Source organism: Carcharodon carcharias, chromosome 7 (genome assembly GCF_017639515.1).
Source record: "Carcharodon carcharias isolate sCarCar2 chromosome 7, sCarCar2.pri, whole genome shotgun sequence".
Lineage (NCBI taxonomy): Eukaryota > Metazoa > Chordata > Chondrichthyes > Lamniformes > Lamnidae > Carcharodon > Carcharodon carcharias.
Window position 1 is genome coordinate 8,265,222 of NC_054473.1, and position 19,327 is coordinate 8,284,548.

Genomic DNA, 19,327 nt, shown 5'->3' on the forward strand with positions numbered 1-19,327 from the left:
AAGAGAGAGAGAGAGAGAGAGACAACCAAGGAGACATGACTGAATCACCAGGAATCAGGAATCTCGCAGGAACCCGGCAACCAATAAAAATTTAAAGGTTTTGTTAACAAGCAAAGTCACCTTTCAGCTTGATTTTGCTGCTTTCAATCTGTTAAAAGGTCAGTCTGCAGGCTTGAAATAAAAGCACTGGGGCCTTTCGAAGGATCTGGAAGGAAGCTCTGATATGTCCTGGCTAGGTCCAACACACACTGCAAGCCTTTCACCTTTGTCCCCTTTGCTGCATCCCATTGCTTCCTGCCATTTCAGTCAGGTTTCCTTGGCCATTTCCTATTCTTATACTGCACGGATCAAAAGAAATTGGATTTATTTGGTACCTCCTGTGACACGACCCCCCCCCCCCCCCACCCCCCCCCCGCTCCCCCCTCCCCACCCCCCCAATCCCCTGCATCAGCTACAGTTGTGTATTGTAAAGGGAAGGACTTGGCACAGACCAAAGAAGCAGGTTTAACAGAAGCAGCTGTGCCAGCCAGTGCTGGTTGCCAAGGGGCACAGAATCTGAAAGCACAGAAGGAGGCCATTTTGCCCATCGTGCCTATGCTGGCCCTTTCAAACTGCTATCCAATTGCACCCACTACCCCACCACCACTCCACCCCATACCCCCACTGCCCCCATGCTCTTTCCCCATAACTCTGTAAATGTTCCCTTTCAAGTATTAACCCATATTCCCTTTTGAAAGTTACTATTGAATCTATTTTCAGGCAGTGCGTTCCAGATCAGAACAAGTGGTGTCCCACTGAAATGTCTCATCTCATCCCCTCGCTGGCTGTTTCACCAATTACCTTCAATCTGTGCCATATGATTGCTGACCCTCTTAAACTGGAAACCGTTTCTTCCTATTTAGTCTACCAAAACCCCACATAATTTAGAATATCAAATCCCCTCTTGGCAGCTGCTTCCTCCTGATTTGAAAGTCTTTAGGGTTAAGAAGTCGGCCAATTTAGGGCCAAGATGGGGAGGAATTTCTTCACTCAGAAGGTTGTGAATTTTTGGAACCCTCTACCCCATAGGGCTGTAGATGCTCAGTCACTGAATGTACTTACGGCTGAAGTAGACAAATCAAAGGATGTGGGGAGCGGGCGGGAGAATGGAGCTGAAGCATGTTCGTATTGAATGGGGGAGCAGGTGTGAGGGGCTGTACAGTCTAATCCTGCTCCCATTTCTTAACTTCTGAACTTTTTGTGCACTGTGGAGCGCTTGGTTCTCTGTCACTCCCCTGTCTATAAGGGGGTGTTTCCAAAACCTGTCATTCCCTAATACTCCTTAATAAATACTGATCAGGACACCGGAGAGACCTCCCATGATCTTTTCCCCAGCAGTGTTTTTGGGACCTTTTATATCCACCTGAGTGAACAGACAGGGCCCCTGTTTAATGTCTCATCCAGGAGGTGGCACCTCCGACAGTGCAGCACTCTCTCAATACTGCAATGAGAGTGTCAGCCTAGATTTTAAAAATTCATTCCTGGCATGTGGGCTTTGCTGGCTGGGTCAGCATTGATTGCCCATCCCTAATTGCCCCTTGAGAAGGTGGTGGTGAGCTGCCTTCTTGAACCGCTGCAGTCCATGTGGTATAGGTACACCCACAGCGCTGTTAGGGAGGGAGTTCCAGGATTTTGACCCAGCGACAGTGAAGGAACGGCCGATATATTTCCAAGTCAGGATGGTGAGTGGCTTGGAGGGGAACTTCCAGGTGGTGGTGTTCCCCATGTGTCTGCTGCCCTTGTCCTTCTAGATGGTAGTGGTCTTGGGTTTGGAAGGTGGTGCCTAAGGAGCCTTGGTGAATTCCTGCAGTGCATCTTGTAGATGGTACACACACTGCTGCTACTGTGTGTCGGTGGTGGAGGGAGTGAATGTTTGTGGATGGGGTGCCAATCAAGCACACCTTGAACCCACAATCTTCTGATTTAGAGAGAACTACTTTAAGGTCCATGTCATATCTGGAACATTTTTCCCAAATGCTTAATGTCCAGGTGAATAAAACTCCTCAGGTTATATTTACCTGTAAACCTGCTCTGTGTCTTCAGCATCTTTGATTCCTGACTGTAGGGACAAGAGGAAGGATCCAGCTCCCCCCCCTCCCCCCCACCACCCATCTCACCCCAACCCCCCACCACCACCCTTCTCCCCCCACCACCACCCTTCTCCCCCCGCCCCCACCCCCCCACCCCCCTTAACCTTCAGTATTTTATTTCTTCAGAATTTACCCAGGGATTTCTTGAGATTTATCCAGCAAAAACTAATCAGCGGGAGGGATCTTGCAGGAGGCAGAAACCCTGACAGTAAATACACAACTGCATTTGTATCAAACAGCTGCATGGACAATCAGTTTCATCATTTATAATTATATGGACAATTTCAACAACAAAAGAAACCTCATTCATGGGATGTGGGCATCACTGGTTAACTATCCCCAATTGCCCTTGTTCAGAGGGCATTTAAGGGTCGACCGCTGGAGGGGCTAGAGTCACATGCAGGTCAGACCAGGTCAGGGGGGGGGGCGCAGATTTCCTTCCAGGTGAGTTTTTAAGACAATGGATGGTAGTTACACCGTCACCGTTACTGAGGCTACCGTTCAATTCCAGATTTGCAGTTGACTGCCCAGCGCGCTGGGATTCAAACCCCAGAGCATCACCCTGGAATTCTAGCCCAGTGACAAAACCACTGTGCAGAAAGAGAGCTGCTGAGATGCTGATGTAGGGTAATGTGGTCTCTTTGCAAAATATCCCACCGTCGTTCAGATGAATCGATTTTGATGTAAATCGTCCATTGAATAAATCAGGAGTGTTTATCCTTAAAGGTTTCAATTGTTACCCGTTTCATTATTCTATGTTATCATTCTTCAAACTGACCCCTAGGTGGTTGGTTTCATTCACTTGGCCCAATATCCTCACTGAACAGATCCTAGAGCCCCACACCCAGAGTTCAGGAACATACTCTTCGGATCTCTGACCGTTTGATATCCGATTTCCTTTTCACTAGTACCTTTGCAAAAGGGAAAGAGAAGCTGCCCCATTAAGCCAAGTTTCTCCTGACCAGACCTGTGCTGTATGTGAGGTGACCGTTCGCTCTCGGTTACACAGGGACCCCGACTCAGGACTGGGATCAACTCTTCAGGCCAAGCGTTGGAATCGAAAATTGCAAAATAAATAATAAAGAGATATTCACGGCCCTATGTTAGCGCACCGCCCACCCCCCCCCCCCCCAACAATATATGTGTGTCTATCTGCCAATGTATCTATCAACGTATCAATTTAGTTATGTAACGACTCACGCTTTCTGTTATAATTGAGGGATTTACGTGTAAATGTACGTGTAAACTATCGATCATTATATACGCAGGTACCCACATCCCTATCGATGTAATCATCTTGGATTATACATACATGTTGATTCAGCCACGAGTGAAAGAAACTACAATTCGTTAACGAAAACTGGTTAAGTTAATTATTGGGGAATTGTGGGTTTCAGCTCCCGGGGGCTGTCTAGTCTGGAAGAGTTCACACTGCTCCGAGCACCTACATTAACCTGGAGTCCATTTTCACACAGCCCCCCTCCCCCCCAGCCCCGTGTCACTCTGTTCAGTGACTGTCAGGTAGAAATGTAGTAACGGTCACGCAAATACATTCTGAACATTTCCCCACGTGTTATAATTTTATGGTTTTGCGTCATAAAGTGGAGGTTTTACATCTCCCGAGGCGGGTTCCGTGTGTTAAGGGGAAGGGAAATTCAGAGGTCAATTCCCAGCAGGTCCCTGGGTGACCGCTGTTGACAAGTTTCGCCATAAATGCGCCATGAATTATAAATTGAAAATAATAAATAAATATATTGCTCCTTTGTTCTATGACACACGGCCTGCCCGTTATCTGTCAGCTCTTGGACAGAGTTGGCGCCACCTCCTGACTCAGAGGCTCTCTCCATCACTGAGCAGCAATAAGATAAACTAAACGATTTCTTTACGCACGGTTTGAACACACAACAGGGCCTGAAATGAACTAATTACCATCCGCAGCCGAAAAAAAATCCTCCCCCTCCAGTGATCTGGAAACTGAGAGCACCGACCGCAGCGCCGCTAGATGGCGCCCGATGTCCGCAAATGACAGCAAGACCCATTCCTAGCCCAGGCAGAACTGTGTGAAATCAAGACCCAATCTTCTGAATAAGTGACACATACGATCAGTTCTCATTTTCTACCAATTTACATGATCGCACATACCTTAGATATAATTTAACTCAATGAACCCTGTTGCCTTCTCCCCATTTTACCAACCCATCAAGCACACACACACACATTGAAACACATCAATACATTCATATTTTGCTTTTAAAAATACCCTCAGTTCGTGCGAACTTTTATTTTGTTGCAAATTCATTTGCCTAGATATTTAAACGAAAAGCCGCCAAATTGTTGGGGGAAATCGGAACCGCCCGTCTGCAGCGCCTTCACTGGCCAGAGGGTGTCATTACAGCGTGACAAGTTGACATGGGCAACCTCCGCTGTAAAGAGTGGGCAGTTTCGAGTGGATTTGAAATGAGAATTAGACCACGGCTGGTCCAATTTATTCCCGGCTTTCTAGCCACTTCACACTTGAACTTGATCACCACCCCCACCCGCGCACCTCCCCTGCACCCCCCCCCCCCACCCCCCACCCAGCTATAAGGCGGGGCTGGGGTTGAGCTTGTTGGGGGGGCGGGGGCGGGGGGGCTATATTTTTAAAAACTCGGCAGACATTGACAGGACAAGGAGCAGTTTCAGTCAGAGCGGATAGAATGATATTGTGTATTCTGTTTATATGACATTGCACTGACCTTTAAAAGGAGCCGAATTAATCCTTCGGGGTAATGGACTTGAAAACATAGAATGTGGGACATTGCAAGTTCCCTATCGTAGTAACCACGGACACAATCTGAATCGCAAGCAGCGCTTATTAAATGTGTTAGTGTGTGTGTGTGTGTGTGTTGCTGAATTGAGGGAAGGTGGAGGATGTTTTCTTTTAATCTTGAGTCGGTTTACGGCTTTAACGCGTCTGTGGATTTTAATCGTTTAAACATATTTTTAAAACTCATCAAAAGCACTAAACCCCAAAGTGTAAAAATCCTGGCCTTTAACTCCCCCTCACGCAGGATTATTACTATGTGAAAAACACACACACACGGGAATCAAAAAGATCTCCCGTAAGAAATGTCCCAGATTATTCCGAGTTCGTTCAAAAGCAGTTAAAACTCGGGATATTGGGGAGGTCTGTGTGTGTCTGAATTTCCTGTCCTGAGCGGGGGTTTGAAGTGGCAACAAATATTTTTGCGAGTGAGTGGGGACAATATTTAATGTAAATTGTGTGAGTCTCCCTCTGAGTGATTCCAAAGGAACCTCCCCTACACAGGTACCTGAAAATTTTCTTTAGGGTATTTATGTATATTGGCATCTCACCTGGGTTTGGTCTAGGTCAGTAACTAGTGTATCTAGACCTGGTCGCGAGTAACTTAATGCCCTCGGCACCTTTCCAATTGATCGATGAAATCATTAAATCCACCTTTCAATCAATCTATCCGCAGTTACCTCTCTGTCTAATCGAACAGACGTTTAGAGACACATAATAAACTGCAGAGAGATGGAGAGAGTGCGAGAGAAAATGGGACTCAGGTAGATGGCGTGTGGGAGAGAGCGAGAGAGAGAACGAGGCAGAGTGGGAGAAGGAGGTGTTAAGATTTAATTCAATTAAACAGGCGTGTTAGAGAACGCAACGGAAGTCAGCTCCTGTTGCTCATGGAGTTAGAGGGAAGTAGGAAAATATAATTATATTTTAAATGTTTTTCGCACATGATTGTCATGTCGGTGAATCCGCACACCCCCCCCCCCACCCCCACCCCCCGTTCTGGCTGTTTTCGCTGTTCCCTCCATCCCTTCGGAGCCACAAACAAACGGGCCGAGTCCAAAATTGGGGACTGAAATATCGGGTTTAAGTATTCGAAACACATCAGGAGTTAAAATGAAATAATAATCGCTTAAATAAAAGATTAAATAAGCAGTGAGTCCCCCGTGGGAGCAGGGAGTTTATATTTCAGTCTATTTCAGGAGGGGTTGGGGGGAGGTGAATAAATCAATCCGGTAATTTTAAAATGAATATAAAATATAAAATAAACATTCGCTATTTTAATGTGCGGGGCTGAATATAGGTATTCAGAGGGAAATCAAGGGACAGATCTGCTCACGGAGTTGATTTTCTGTGGGGATTTATTTTCGAAAGCTGTTAGGGGAGTAACAGTGGAATTTACCTGTCCACAGTTGTACTGTGGGGCGCTGGTCAGTTTAGTTGATGTACGAGATATTTAAATTATAGGTAGCGTGGGTGTTTGGGGGGGTGGGGGGAGAGAGGTGGGGGGGGTGGTGGGAAGACTCACGCTGGCAAATTGAAAGGTTGATAATCTGTGAGAGTGAGATAAGGAGACATTTATTCTCCCATCAGATCGGAGCCAATTTAGTTTTGACTTCCCCGCTTAATCAGCTATTCTCATCCCAGCTCGGTGAGCTGTGGAGATAAGGGTTCGACTATTTATTACCCGCCTATTCTCTTCAGGGCAAAAAAAATGGGAAAATGAAAAAAAAGATTGAGTTTTCTGGGAATGAAAAATGGTCCTGGATTAATAAGGCGAGAGCTCGCTTGTAAATATATTAAAATATATCTAACAGCCTTGATAAATGTATAGTTCTGTGTTTTATTACGAGGAATAGATCATTACACTTCTGTCTAAACGGGATATGATTGCTGCTGTGAAAATGTATTTTGTTTTGCTTTTTTTTAAAAAAAATGCACATAATTTCTCATCTCCCTCTCTGATCCTGGGACTGGGATGGAGATGGGAATAGAAATTATACCTTGTGATTAAATAGCGTCAAACTGAAGACAGGCCTAGGAATGGGAAGATCCCAGGGAGACGGGGGTGGGTGGGCAGGTTTGAGTTCATTATAGATCGAAATCAGGTCGATTGGTCGATTAAAAAATATATATACTAATCTGTGCATTTAGAAATAGTTCCATCAGATTAAATTACAGGCATGGAACAATATTTCATTCAAAGATCCTCGTAATATGCTTTAAGGCAAATTAAATATTTTAAATGAGAATATTCTGCATCTAAGCATCCAAATTCCAATCTGGTTCCCTCCGCCTTTCACTAAAAAAAATCAAAGTAAACAATTTTCGTTAAAAAAAAATGTTTAACAAATTTAGTTCATAAACAGTGAAATATTAATTTATTTAAAACAGCAAATTTGAAAATATTAACTGTATTCTGCTTTGAGTTGGTATTAGCTTTACTATAAAGATATAATTTGACAATTTGATATCAGATCTGTGTTAGTTTTAAAGCATTTTATTCAGTTAAATTGTTCCCCAAGTTTGTAAATTATAATTATTAGAAATGCGAGACATAATCCCCAGATTTACTGGAATCTCAATCCCTGATGGTCTATTTTGTTTCTGTTGAAAATTGCCACCGTTCCATATTAATCATAGGGAACTATCTGATTTTACCTTGGCCTGAGATTTGAGATTAATGAAAGTCTTGTTGTACGGGCTGTTGGTATGTGACTGCGAGTTACTGATAACACTATCTCCGAAACATCAATAAGCCCTTCTCCAGAACCCTGGTCTAAAGACAGGCAGGAATTATAGCATTACAAAGACGAGTTTTATTACCAATTCCACTCCCTGATCTGTGATTAATATTTATTTTCTGATTCTGGTCCATTCTGATGTTAATACAGTTAATATTTTTTTTTAAAATCCCATTTTGCACCGCAGCCCTCACACACACACACACACACACACACAGAACAAACGCACACACCTCCCTGGATTTACAGACCCGCCCCTCTTGTCTGAAATTTTTAATTTCCATAAATTCGCAGAGAAACTGAGAACTAAACTTAACTCAGATATTCTTAGATTAATGGGACGTGGAGACCTGTCTGTGTGGCTCCGAATTAAATCAGGCAGCTTTCTTTCCGCTCAGTATAACCTCGCTTTTATTTATTTAGATGTAAATACAAGTGGTTGGAGCTGGTTGTGTCTTCTGGAGGGTATGGAAATTACAATTCTCCGTGTATATTTAAACTGAACGAGATCTTGCGTTTCAATTAACAGAAGATGATATATATAATATATTGTACATTTACATATGAGATACCGTGAGCGTATTTTTCATATACAATGTTTATTTCATTCTACGGTTCATTTGTTATAGTCCGTGCGTTTATATTTACATTTATTGTATATGAAACATATATGGAGTTGCATTTGTTAGTAACATTTTTTATGGAATACATTCATTTACGTGTGTATTGTATAGATTCATGCACCGTACAACTAGTGTATGATTCAGCGTAATGTATAGACAATGAACATGGTCAGGCCGTGTGTACCGGATTGTGTGTCCAGGGCTGCATACTGGGCTATCTACAAGTCTGTGTGTACTGGGCTGTGTGTACTAGGCTGACTGTGTAGTTAGAGTCATATATTAAAGAGATACATAGACAGATATATATACATATAAAGTATATATGGAGACCATATATCTACATCATGGCTGGTTCTATGGCTTTGTGTGTAGAGGTGTGTGTACCAAGTCTGTGTACCATGCCTGTGTACCGGGTTGTGTACCGGACTGTGTAACTTGTTACATGTACCAGGCTGCGTGTACCGGTTATGTACCAAGCTGTGCAATGGGCTGTGTACCGAACTGTGTGTGTACAGGGCTGTGTACTGGGCTATGTACCAATCTATGTGTACTGGGTTGTGTGCCAGGTTGCGGGGACTGAACTGTGCACATGCTTGTATGCCGAGTTCTGTACCAAGCTGTGTGTACCAGGCTGTGTGCACCTGGTTGTGTACAGTTTGTGTTTATTTACTGTTTATTTACAACTCTTCCGAGAAAGCTTCGGTAGTAAATTAAAAGGGAGATCGGCGACTCCGCGCGACTCAGGTCCCACCGCGTTTACAAATTCACCCGAAATATGAAAAGTCAAGTGGCGCAGAGAGTGACAGAGAATGAACAGAAGGTGCAAACGGAGACACAATGAGCAGAGCTTGTACATATTGTCATACTGTAATGTCAATGACTGCATGGGGCGGACTGTGTTCAATTCGCTCGCTTTCGGTGTCCCTGTTTCTTTCAATAAAATAACATCTTTGAATTAGAAGCAGAGAACAGGGTTGGCCGGGGCGGGGGGGGGGGGGGGGGGGGGAGAGAAAAGCCTACATACACGAGTCTCGAATTATTGCCAGGGTCGACACTGGTCCCTTGGCAACTCTTATCAGCCTGTGTGTATTCAGGCGCTTCGCTCTCCAATTCACGCACACACTGGGCTGCAGTTGGAGATTCTGGTCGGGGTGACGGGTCTACAGGACAGTGCCCTCAGCACTAGGCAGCTGACAGACCCTTTGGACAGTCCAGTCCAGTCCGAAGGGAGAGGCTTCTTGCCTGATCAGCGGCTGTTGGTGTGAGCGAAAGGAAAGATCTTAATTTTAATCCAGGTTGATAATTAGTGACAATGAGTGGGTGGGATTGGAAATCAGAGAAGCCACCGACCCCTGTGGAGGGTATCTAATTTGATTTAAAATGACAAGAACCCTAGAAAATGAACAGTATTTTTTATATCGAGAATTACTGGTATCTCTATATAGGAAAGATCAGAAAAAAGAAATAACATTTGATGGATATATAGATAACAACCTATATATACAGACAATATGCTACATATATCAAAAACATGGAAAGTAAACAGTACATTTTATATATTTTTCTATGGTTGTAACAAGACTCACAATAGAAACAGCATATTGGAGATAAATAGCTACAGATAATTACTCACAGATAAATATATTTACAAAAAAGCAGAGACAATAAACGAGATGGATAGATACATTGAGCACAATGTCTTAAACCTCCGAGAATACAGACTTATGTATACAAAACTCAGGAAATAAATTGTAAATAATTTGTAGGTTTGTTATTATTTATTTTTTAAGAGTTTCGCTAAATAGCTAGAAAGCAAGGTAGTTAGGTGGAAAGATATAAAGATAGTTAAATAGAGACATGGATAGATAGATAGATAAATAGATAGATAAATGGATAGATAGATAGATAGATGGATGGTCTCTTCAACTTACAATAAATAGCCTAATGAGGTTCTATCTAATTATTTAAAATGCACCTGTGCAAAAATAGTGGAGTTTCAAATGATTTTAACCTGCCAAAGTGGGTTAACTTTCTCCGTATTGATGCGTATTAAATGTCAGTCCTTTAATGCTTCATAGTTAAATGGGGCGAGGGTAGGGGAGTTACTGCCGAGGGTTTGGGACAATGTCTGAATTGTAACAATCCTCACTGTCCCGGCTCTGGACCATTAAATGCGACAGTTATTTTTTTCATATCAAAAATGCAATTGCCGGGCCTAATCTACTGGGGGGGTGGGGAAATCGGTTGTGACCACAAACTCGGTCCCGTTGGATTCGAATTTAAAATCCCAATTCACAGGCGCAGAACGCTTAACCGTATTTTTTTTTAAAAAAGAGGGAAAAGCAGGTGACTGTGTCTGTGTCAACCCGTTCGCCTGGTGGGAGGAGGGGGTCGAGTGGGTAAAGAACAGCTTTCTAAATATAAAAAATCAGCAGCAAACTATATAGAAATGTAATTTATTCTCTGTGCTTCTGCCGTTTTGCACCTGCTTGTTTGGAGCATCCTTGCCGTCCAGTCCCGTGCCTGAGATTTACACAGCTTTGCATTTTCAACAAACATTTTTTTCTCTCAAGCGGATGAAAATGGGGGATTCTTTTGTTGCAATCTGACTCCGGGTTCCCCCCCCCCCCCCCCCCCTTGTCTACAGTGTAAGCTCACTGGCGACCGCCAAGCCTAAAACAAAAGACACACACACACACATGCACAATAATAGAGAAAAAAAAACCCAGATTCCGTTTATTTGAAGTGAGGAGATGTGTGCTCACTGCTAGATGCGGGGGTACTTTCCGCCCGGCGTCAGCATGAGGATCTTTGTGTTACTGGCAACCCAGCGCTCAGGCTCTTGATCCAAACAAGGTAAAGAAAAAAGATTTAAACAGCTTTAATTCAACACCAGGGAGGGGGTATCGGCGATCTAAATTGCCCCGCAGACATAATAATCGGCACCACCATTGGGAAATCTCAAACTGCTATTCTGATTCTGATGTTTAATTTTTAAATTCCACCCCCCACCCCCCCACCCCCACCACCACCACCTCCCTCCTCCTCTATCCCTCTCTGTGATGCAAATCTACCATCTAATCGGCCTGTGTGACAGTGGAGTGAAGGGGGAGAGAGGACAGACACAAACACACTTCACCCCCCCCCCACACCCCTCTCCTCCTCTCTGTCCCTCCCTGCCCCTCTCTCTATCTCTCTCTATTTCACTCTCCCTCTATCTCTCTCTCTCTCTATCTCTCTCTCTCTCTATCTCTCTCTCTCTCTCTATCTCACTCTCTCCACAGGTAAATTAAAGGAAGCCGTTGAGCACCCTCTCAAAGTGAACTCACTTTAGACTGAGGTGGACTATCCGGCAGAGATTAGGATGGAGGGATGTTGCTGTTAATGTGTTGGGAGGAAATGCATTCATTTCAACCCCCTCACGAGGTTACACTTCCCAAAGCCAGGAATCGGCAACTTCCTCCTGAGCGTTCGGAGCGGAGGAGCCGCCGCTTCTCCCCCCACCACCCCCCCACCCCACTCTCCCCCATACCCACCCACCCCGTCCTCCAGGAGCGGACACCGAACGAAAAATCAAATCCAACCTCATCTTTCCGTTGTTCAATTTCTCCAGATCACCAGTTTCGAGTTCCGATGAAGAGTCACACGGACTCAAAACGTTAACTCCGTCTCTCTCTCTCTCTCTCTCGCTCCACAGACGCTGCCAGACTTGCTGAGATTTTCCAGCACTTTCTGTTTTTATTTTAGCTCCGATGGGTTTTTTTTATTTTTGGGGAGGGGGAGTGGTGGTTCGGTCTGAAAAACGGGGGAATGCAGGTGATGTGGGGAAGGGGACAGGTCAGCGAAGATGGGTAATGGTTTGAGAGAAAACGGTATAAAATGATAGGCAAAAACTTACAGAGGGAAGTGTGAATAGTTGCGTGGTCAAAGTCTGCTGATAAAGCACAGGAGTGTTCAAAAGGGGTTACAGAGATATACGTGACTGGAAACATACACAACGGCTCCATCTTTTTAAAAAATATATCAATTGTAATTATTTTATACACCACAAAACGTCACCAGAGCAACAATATTTTTGGATCATTTTTATTTAAAGTTCTGAATAGATCCATCGCTCTCTCTCTCTCTTTCTCCCCGTCTCTCTCTCTCTTGAGGGCTTTCCCGTGACTGATGAAAACATTAGAAACAGCATCAGACAGCCTGGGCCCTCACAATGTCGAACCTGACAATCCTGTACCCTCCCCTCCACCCAAATTAGACATGTTGCAGAGGTTTTATTTAATTAATGGGCATGACAAAGGTTTGTCGGGCACCTCACCGTAACTGGTATTCGAATCGAGTGAAAGACTCGAATAATGGCTTCACCATTCTCACCGGCTGCTCGAGAGACAGATCTTCCCTGGGAGAAAGCGGGGAACTGAGCACCGTAGAAGAGGATAGTTTAATTGTCAGATATATTTATCTCAGGGACTCCCCATAACCTTTTAATATATTAATAATAATTAATATTCTTTCGTAGAAATTGCTAATGTATCTCGCGTGTTTTATATCTGTTTAAAAATACATATACGGAAAGAACAGTATTTTCCCAAAGTTTTATAATAATGTAGATTATTATGTATGTCTCTGTGTGCATGAGTGGCAGTGTGTGTTACTGTATGTGCATACATGTGTGTGTTATTGCATGTATGAATGAGTCTATGTACGAATATATGTGTGAATCTGTGTGCGTCTGTGGCTGTGTAGGTGTGACTGTGTCTGTGAGAGAGACTATAGGTGACTGTGTGTGTGAATGAGTGTGTGTGAGACTGTATGTGACCCTGCGTGTGACTGTGTGTGTGAGATTGTGTATGTGACTCTGCGTGTGACTGAATGTGTGCCAATTAGTGTGTGATTGTGTATGCGACTTTGTGTGTGTGACTGAGTGTGTGTGACTGCGTGTGAATGTGTGTCGGTGAGTGTGTGAGATTGTGTATGTGCCCGTGAATGCGTATGTGTGGGTGTGTGTGTGTGAGTGAGTGTGTGTGTGGTGGAGTGAGTGTGTGTGTGAGTGTGTGTGTGTGTGTGTGTGTGTGATGGAGAGTCTGTGTGTGTGTGGAGTGAGAATATGCGTGTGTGTGTGTGTGATGGAGTGAGAGTGTGTGTGATGAAGTGAGTGTGAGTGTGTGTGTGTGTGATGGAGTGAGTGTGTGAGTGATGGAGTGAAAGTGTGTGTGATGGAGAGTGTGTGAGTGTGTGTGTGTGTGATGGAGCGAAAGTGTGTGTGTGTGTGTTGGAGTGAGTGTGTGTGTTGGAGTGAGTGTGTGTGTGTGTATATGTGTGATGGAGTGAGTGTGTGTGTGTGATGGAGTGAGTGTGTGTGTGATGGAGTGAGTGTGTGATTGTGTGTGTGTGTGATGGAGTGAGTGTGTGAGTGTGTGTCTGCATCATAAACATACATATCGAAAGCATTCTGAAAGTTTATACTGGTGGAATTTTGAAGGGCGTTTAATTAACTTTCTCAGTAAATTTCTGGCGCGAAGAGAGCCGATGCCTCCTTTTAATAACAAGCCCAATACTTCCTTGTATTCAGTTTGAACGGATTCACGGCTGCATGGCTGCAGCACCCACTCTGTGCCGTCCACACTTCTTGTACTAACTGTTCGTATTGGGTGGGGGTATTGTATACCTTAGATTGTTGTGCTGTAATAAATGTGTGCTATACAGTAAGCATGCAGTGTATGTATTGTAAGGTGGTTGTCCAGTATGATGTATGCATAGCAGAGTGACATATTGCTTTGTCTGGGCATTGTAAGGTATTGTAAATGTTCAGCCTTTCTGAATCAGTTAAGAAGTGGTTGTACTTCACACGTTGAAATGCCTATTTCACCTGAAGGTTTTGTGTGTGTTCCCAGTTGCAGCCTAACCCGGAAGAGCTGGTTGCGAGCAGAGTGGTACGTGTCTGAATTTTGGTTACCTGCATCCTTAGCTCATTGGCCAGACTGACGGGAGCTGTGACAGCGCTGGGGCCGCAGTATTAATCCCTCAAACTGCACCCCCCACCCCCACACCCCCCCCCCCCCCCTCAAACCACCCACTCACCCTTCCACCCCCGCCCCCCGCCTCCCACCCGGGAGGAGGACTGTGCATTACAACTCGCCCATCAGAGTCAGAGCGGCCGCGGCGGCATCCAGTCCCTCAACCTGCTCCTCATCGCCTCCAAAACAAAAAAAAGGTTAGTTACTCATTTCTCAATTGTTTCGCAAAGCGAGGCCGGGGGACTCGGTTGCTTCACGATCTAAAATGCGGCTGATCGGAGGGCGAGCGCTGCGAGCCGAGGGTTTTAATTTCAGTTTTCGTGCGAGGAAGCGTTAGTTTGGGAATGGGGAGGTGCAAATTGCACAAGAGGTTAAAACTGGGGCGATTTCATTTTAACTACCCTGCAAATTACACCTTCGCTCGCAATTTGACCATCCAGAGTTTCGTTACCGACGCAGTTTGCCCCCATTAGTTCATTCTCTCAGCAGTCCACGCAAAACCAGAGCACCCGAAGAATCTCACCAAGCCTGCTGTGTCTCTGTGTCATTAGCTGAATGTACCGTTCGTATATCATTCATGTTTTTAAAAAAATAACGATAAAAATATAAGCCACCAGGTACGGAATGAACGACAATGACTAACGACCCTTTGCTGCGAGAAAGTCCCTAAGTTAATGGAAATTGACAGTGCATTCGACAATTTAAAACATCATTAGCTATTAATGAAAAAAAAGTCTTTATTAATAACATGTCTCGTTATTAATGAGCAGAACATACTCTTGACACGGGTGTTGGTTTTAAGATTAGGGAATGAAAATGGAATCCGAATCGTTAGCCCGAGTTCCTTTTTAAGTCTTTTTTTTAAAAAAAAATTAATGTGAACTTGATAATATTGTTACTTCAAAGAGGTTGGTCAGCCCATGTCTAAACTGGACATCACCCCTGAGCTGCTGATCAGACCGGGTCTCTCTCTCTTTTTCTCTCCCCCACCTCTTGAGTTTCTTCTATTATCTGGTTCCCTTTCGACCCGAGCAGCAGAAAAGTAACAGCGAATCTAATCCAAGTTTAATTGCTCTAGATTCCCCGAGATTAAAGCTGTGTGTGTACATTACCTGTGATAGGGTTTTTCACTTTCCCCGCATGAAATTGACCTGCAATTGACATGAATTTCGCGGGGGTAGGTGGGTGGGGGGTGGTGGTGGTTGGTGGTGGTGGATTGCTCCGGACATCTGGACCTTTTAAACGACGGGTTGTGTCGTGGATGAAACCCTGTTTAGTTGTAGCTTTAGTTGTGAAGGGTGGAGTGTGTGTGTGTGTGGGGGGGGGGGGTGTGTGTGGGGTGGGGGGGGGGGAGAGAGAGAATTTAGGAGGCGGGAGAGCCGATTACTCGGTCTAACCCAGGCGGGAGATCGGTGCTAATGAATGGGAATCAGTTCACCAGGTCCCTAGTGGACCCTCCTCCTGTTTTGGGATTAGTTTAAGGGAAGTGTGTGTGTGTGTGTGTGTGGGGTGGGGGGAGAGGGGAGAGAGGTGGGGTGGCGGGGGTGGGGGGGGGGAGAGGGAGGGGGGGCAGAGAAAAAGAAAATAGCCGTGTTTTGTTTTCAACAAATCCTGAAGGTCACGGCGAGGTCATTAGGTATAGACTGGAACTATTGCCCCCACCTCCCACCCTGTTGGATTCCGTAACACATCACAAATATTTACTTTAAACATATTCCAGTCCGTATTAAACTGCACCTCAAGATCTGTCCCCTTCATTTAGGGGGGAAAAAAAACACATTTCAATGCACATCTGTACAAGATCGACCATAAGTTAATACCGGAATCCACCGTGCCCTGTGATCGGATTGACTGAATATTTCCAGCGCTTAATATGTTTTTATTCAGGATCAAGAACCGACTCGTTCGTAAAAATATTAGGGATTCATTTAAGGTCAATTGACTAGATTCACGACAAGGGGACAGGGGAAATGCCTCGACTTAATTGAATTTGCCAAGTATCGCTGGGGTCGGTGAATGCATTTTGAGTTCTGACTGTAAGAGGTTTACTTTTTGCCGTTTGACAAGAAGCTAGTTTCGGTTAAAGATCAGGGGGGTCACGACGGATAGGAATCGTGCTCTCTGCCCAGTGACACATTCATTATTCGGAACAGATCCGGTCTCCACTGCTCAAGAAAAAACTACAGCTGCTCCCAGCAAACGGGAAATTCGCCAATTTGCACCTAAACACGAGAAAATAAATATTACAATTTTTTGTTTAGTCAGATGCATTTAAATATATTGACGAACGGTTAACACGGGAAGCGATCTTGTGTGTGCGTGTGGAATAAAAACAGAAAATGCTGGAAAAGAACTCTGCAGGTCTGACAGCATCTCCTTCAGGAGAGTCATACGGACTCGAAATGCTAACTCTCTTTTTCTCCACAGACGCTGCCAGACCTGCTGAGTTTTTCCAGCAATTTCTGCTGTTATTTCCGATTTCCAGCACCCGCGGTATTTGACATTTATCTGGTGTGTGTGGGATTGGGTGAATTGGTTTAATTGTCAGTTTAATGAGAATGCCTCACTACCTTCTCCAGTTACCCGAATGCAGTCTGCTGCCTGCACGATATGGAATTGCAGAATTTCGCTGGGTGGAAATGCAAAATATCTTAAACATTTGTATGTCCCCTGGACGGCCGGTTTTGGAGTAGGAGAGGCTGGATTTGGCTTCGCGAGAAATCTTTCAGTTAAAAGTGCGGGGGTTGGGGGATAGAGTCACAAAATGGGTCCAGCGCAGAAGGAGGCCATTCAGCCCATTGTGGCCCTGCCGGCTCTTTGCAACAGCTGTCCAATTAGCCGCACTTCCCCCGGCTCTGTCTCCCAGTAAATTCTCTCCCCCCACACCCACCCCCTCCCCCGTCTATAGAGTTTGTCCAGTGGATAATTTGAAAGTTACTGTTGAATCTGCTTCCACTGTCCTGTCAGGCAGCGCCTTCCAGGTTACAGCCACTCGCTGTTGAAAACACGAATGGTCCTTCCGTCAATATTATCTTCAATATATATCCCTCTCGTTACTGACCCCCCACCCCCGCCAATGGAGACGATTGTCCTCACTGATTTCCCAACACTTTTGCTCCTCACCGGGGTTGGGGAGGTGGAATGGGACTCGGCAGCGGGATTATTGTACAGCCCCTTGTTGACAAACACTCAGCCTTTAATTGTAAAAGGGGTCAGGAAAGCGGTTACAAAAAGGAAGTTAAAAAGCCGCAGTGTGACTTGAGAACTTAAACCCTTTTGCTTTTCCGTTCGTTTTTTTTTCAGCCCAGAAGGGCTGCGAATTATTCTTTCTCAGCGCCCCCACCCCCCCCCCGATTTTCCCCCTTTTCGCAAAAGAAAATGATCGTGCGTCTGAAGAGATCTAGGGCTGGATTGGGGGAGTTTGTTAGGAACATGTCTTTGCAAAACCTCGTTCACACAATCTATCAGAGCGAAAACTGCTTCAGGTGAGGGGGGAGATGGGGGGGGGGGTCACAACTTCGGACAAGATTGGAACATTGTTTAGAAATGTACTGGATTCACGGCAGCGTCAATGTTTTAATAGAACCAGATGTGTGAGCAAGATTTAACTTCACGGTGTGGAAGGGCGGCGATTGTCTTCACGGAACACGCTCGGTAACTGTAACTACTGCCCGGCTGATCCAGTCCACCCCCCGCCCTCTGAACAATTAATACCCCCCCCCCCCGCAGAAATTAACTTGTGACCCACTCGTCAGCTTAAATCGAGGGGGGTGAAATTGAAAACTACGACAACTGTCGCAACAAACGATCGACGTTAATCATTCCTTTACCCAGCGATTTGCCTCCTGATCTCTGGAACTGAGCTGCCATTTCTCACAATTTCAATTCTCCCTGCACGAATATATATATATTTATATATAATATATATATATATACACATTATTTATAAAACATTTAGCCTCGCTTAAATATGTGTCTGTGTAACATTCGGCCGTGCGTTAGGAGTAAATCAGCAGGTTTTCATTTTTCAAAGAAGATGAAACCTTCCATCGTTTTGTCAAAGATGCGAATTCCGCAAAGCTTTGCAGAACCACACCTCCCTACTACAGTTCCAGGGGGAGGGGGGGGGGGGGGAAGTTTGATAAAAAAAAACACTCCCAAAAATAGACTGGAGATGCTGCGTCGGTCCCCGGCACAAATCCCCTCAGTTATGGACCTTGACTCCTGGCAGGTTTGGGACCAGAATGAAACGCGTTTCCATTATTGAGTTCGCAGTTCCCGCCGTTTCGTGTTTTTTTTTTTGCTTATTCCTTTATCCCGAGCCTAACTTCGAAATACTTTTTTTTAAGGGGAGCGGGGAGGGAGAGAATTTCATTTCCTGGTTAAAATTTTTTTTTGCCAGATAGGTGACGTCAGGCCCTCGGCGTCAGAGTGGCTGGATATGTGACTGTGTGAAACTTATATCAAACGGAGCGCTCCCATTACCCAATTACACCCCGCCTTATCCCCCCAGCCCTAACCAACTTCATAGAAAAACTAACAGGACGAGGGGGGAGAGGAGGAGGAGAAGGAGGGGGGGGGGGGGGGGAACCAAGTCCCGGGAGCATTCGGGACCAGCTCCGTCCTCAAAGTGTGTAACTTGTTGACAAGTTAAAAAGTTCAATCCAACCTGTAAAACAAACTTACAGTTTAAAAAAAAGAGTCATGTGGGAGCGAGCCCCCATCAGATACAGTCCTCACAGTCTGCCAAGCGCACATTTGCAGAGCTTACCTTAAAAGAGGCCTGTATGAGAATATAGGTACACCATTTCCAAACACGCCTGGCAGGTTATTGCACTGAGAAACTCCTTCAGTTCATGTTTTTCAACCAAAAAAAAAATTTGAAAAGAGAATGATTCAGTTACCTGGTTGTCAAACTGTGCGGTTGAGTTTATAGTCAGTTGGCTATTTTTTTTTTCATAATGGTCCGTGGAAGATGTGTTAAATTAAGAAGTAGTAAATACATATATTGTATATA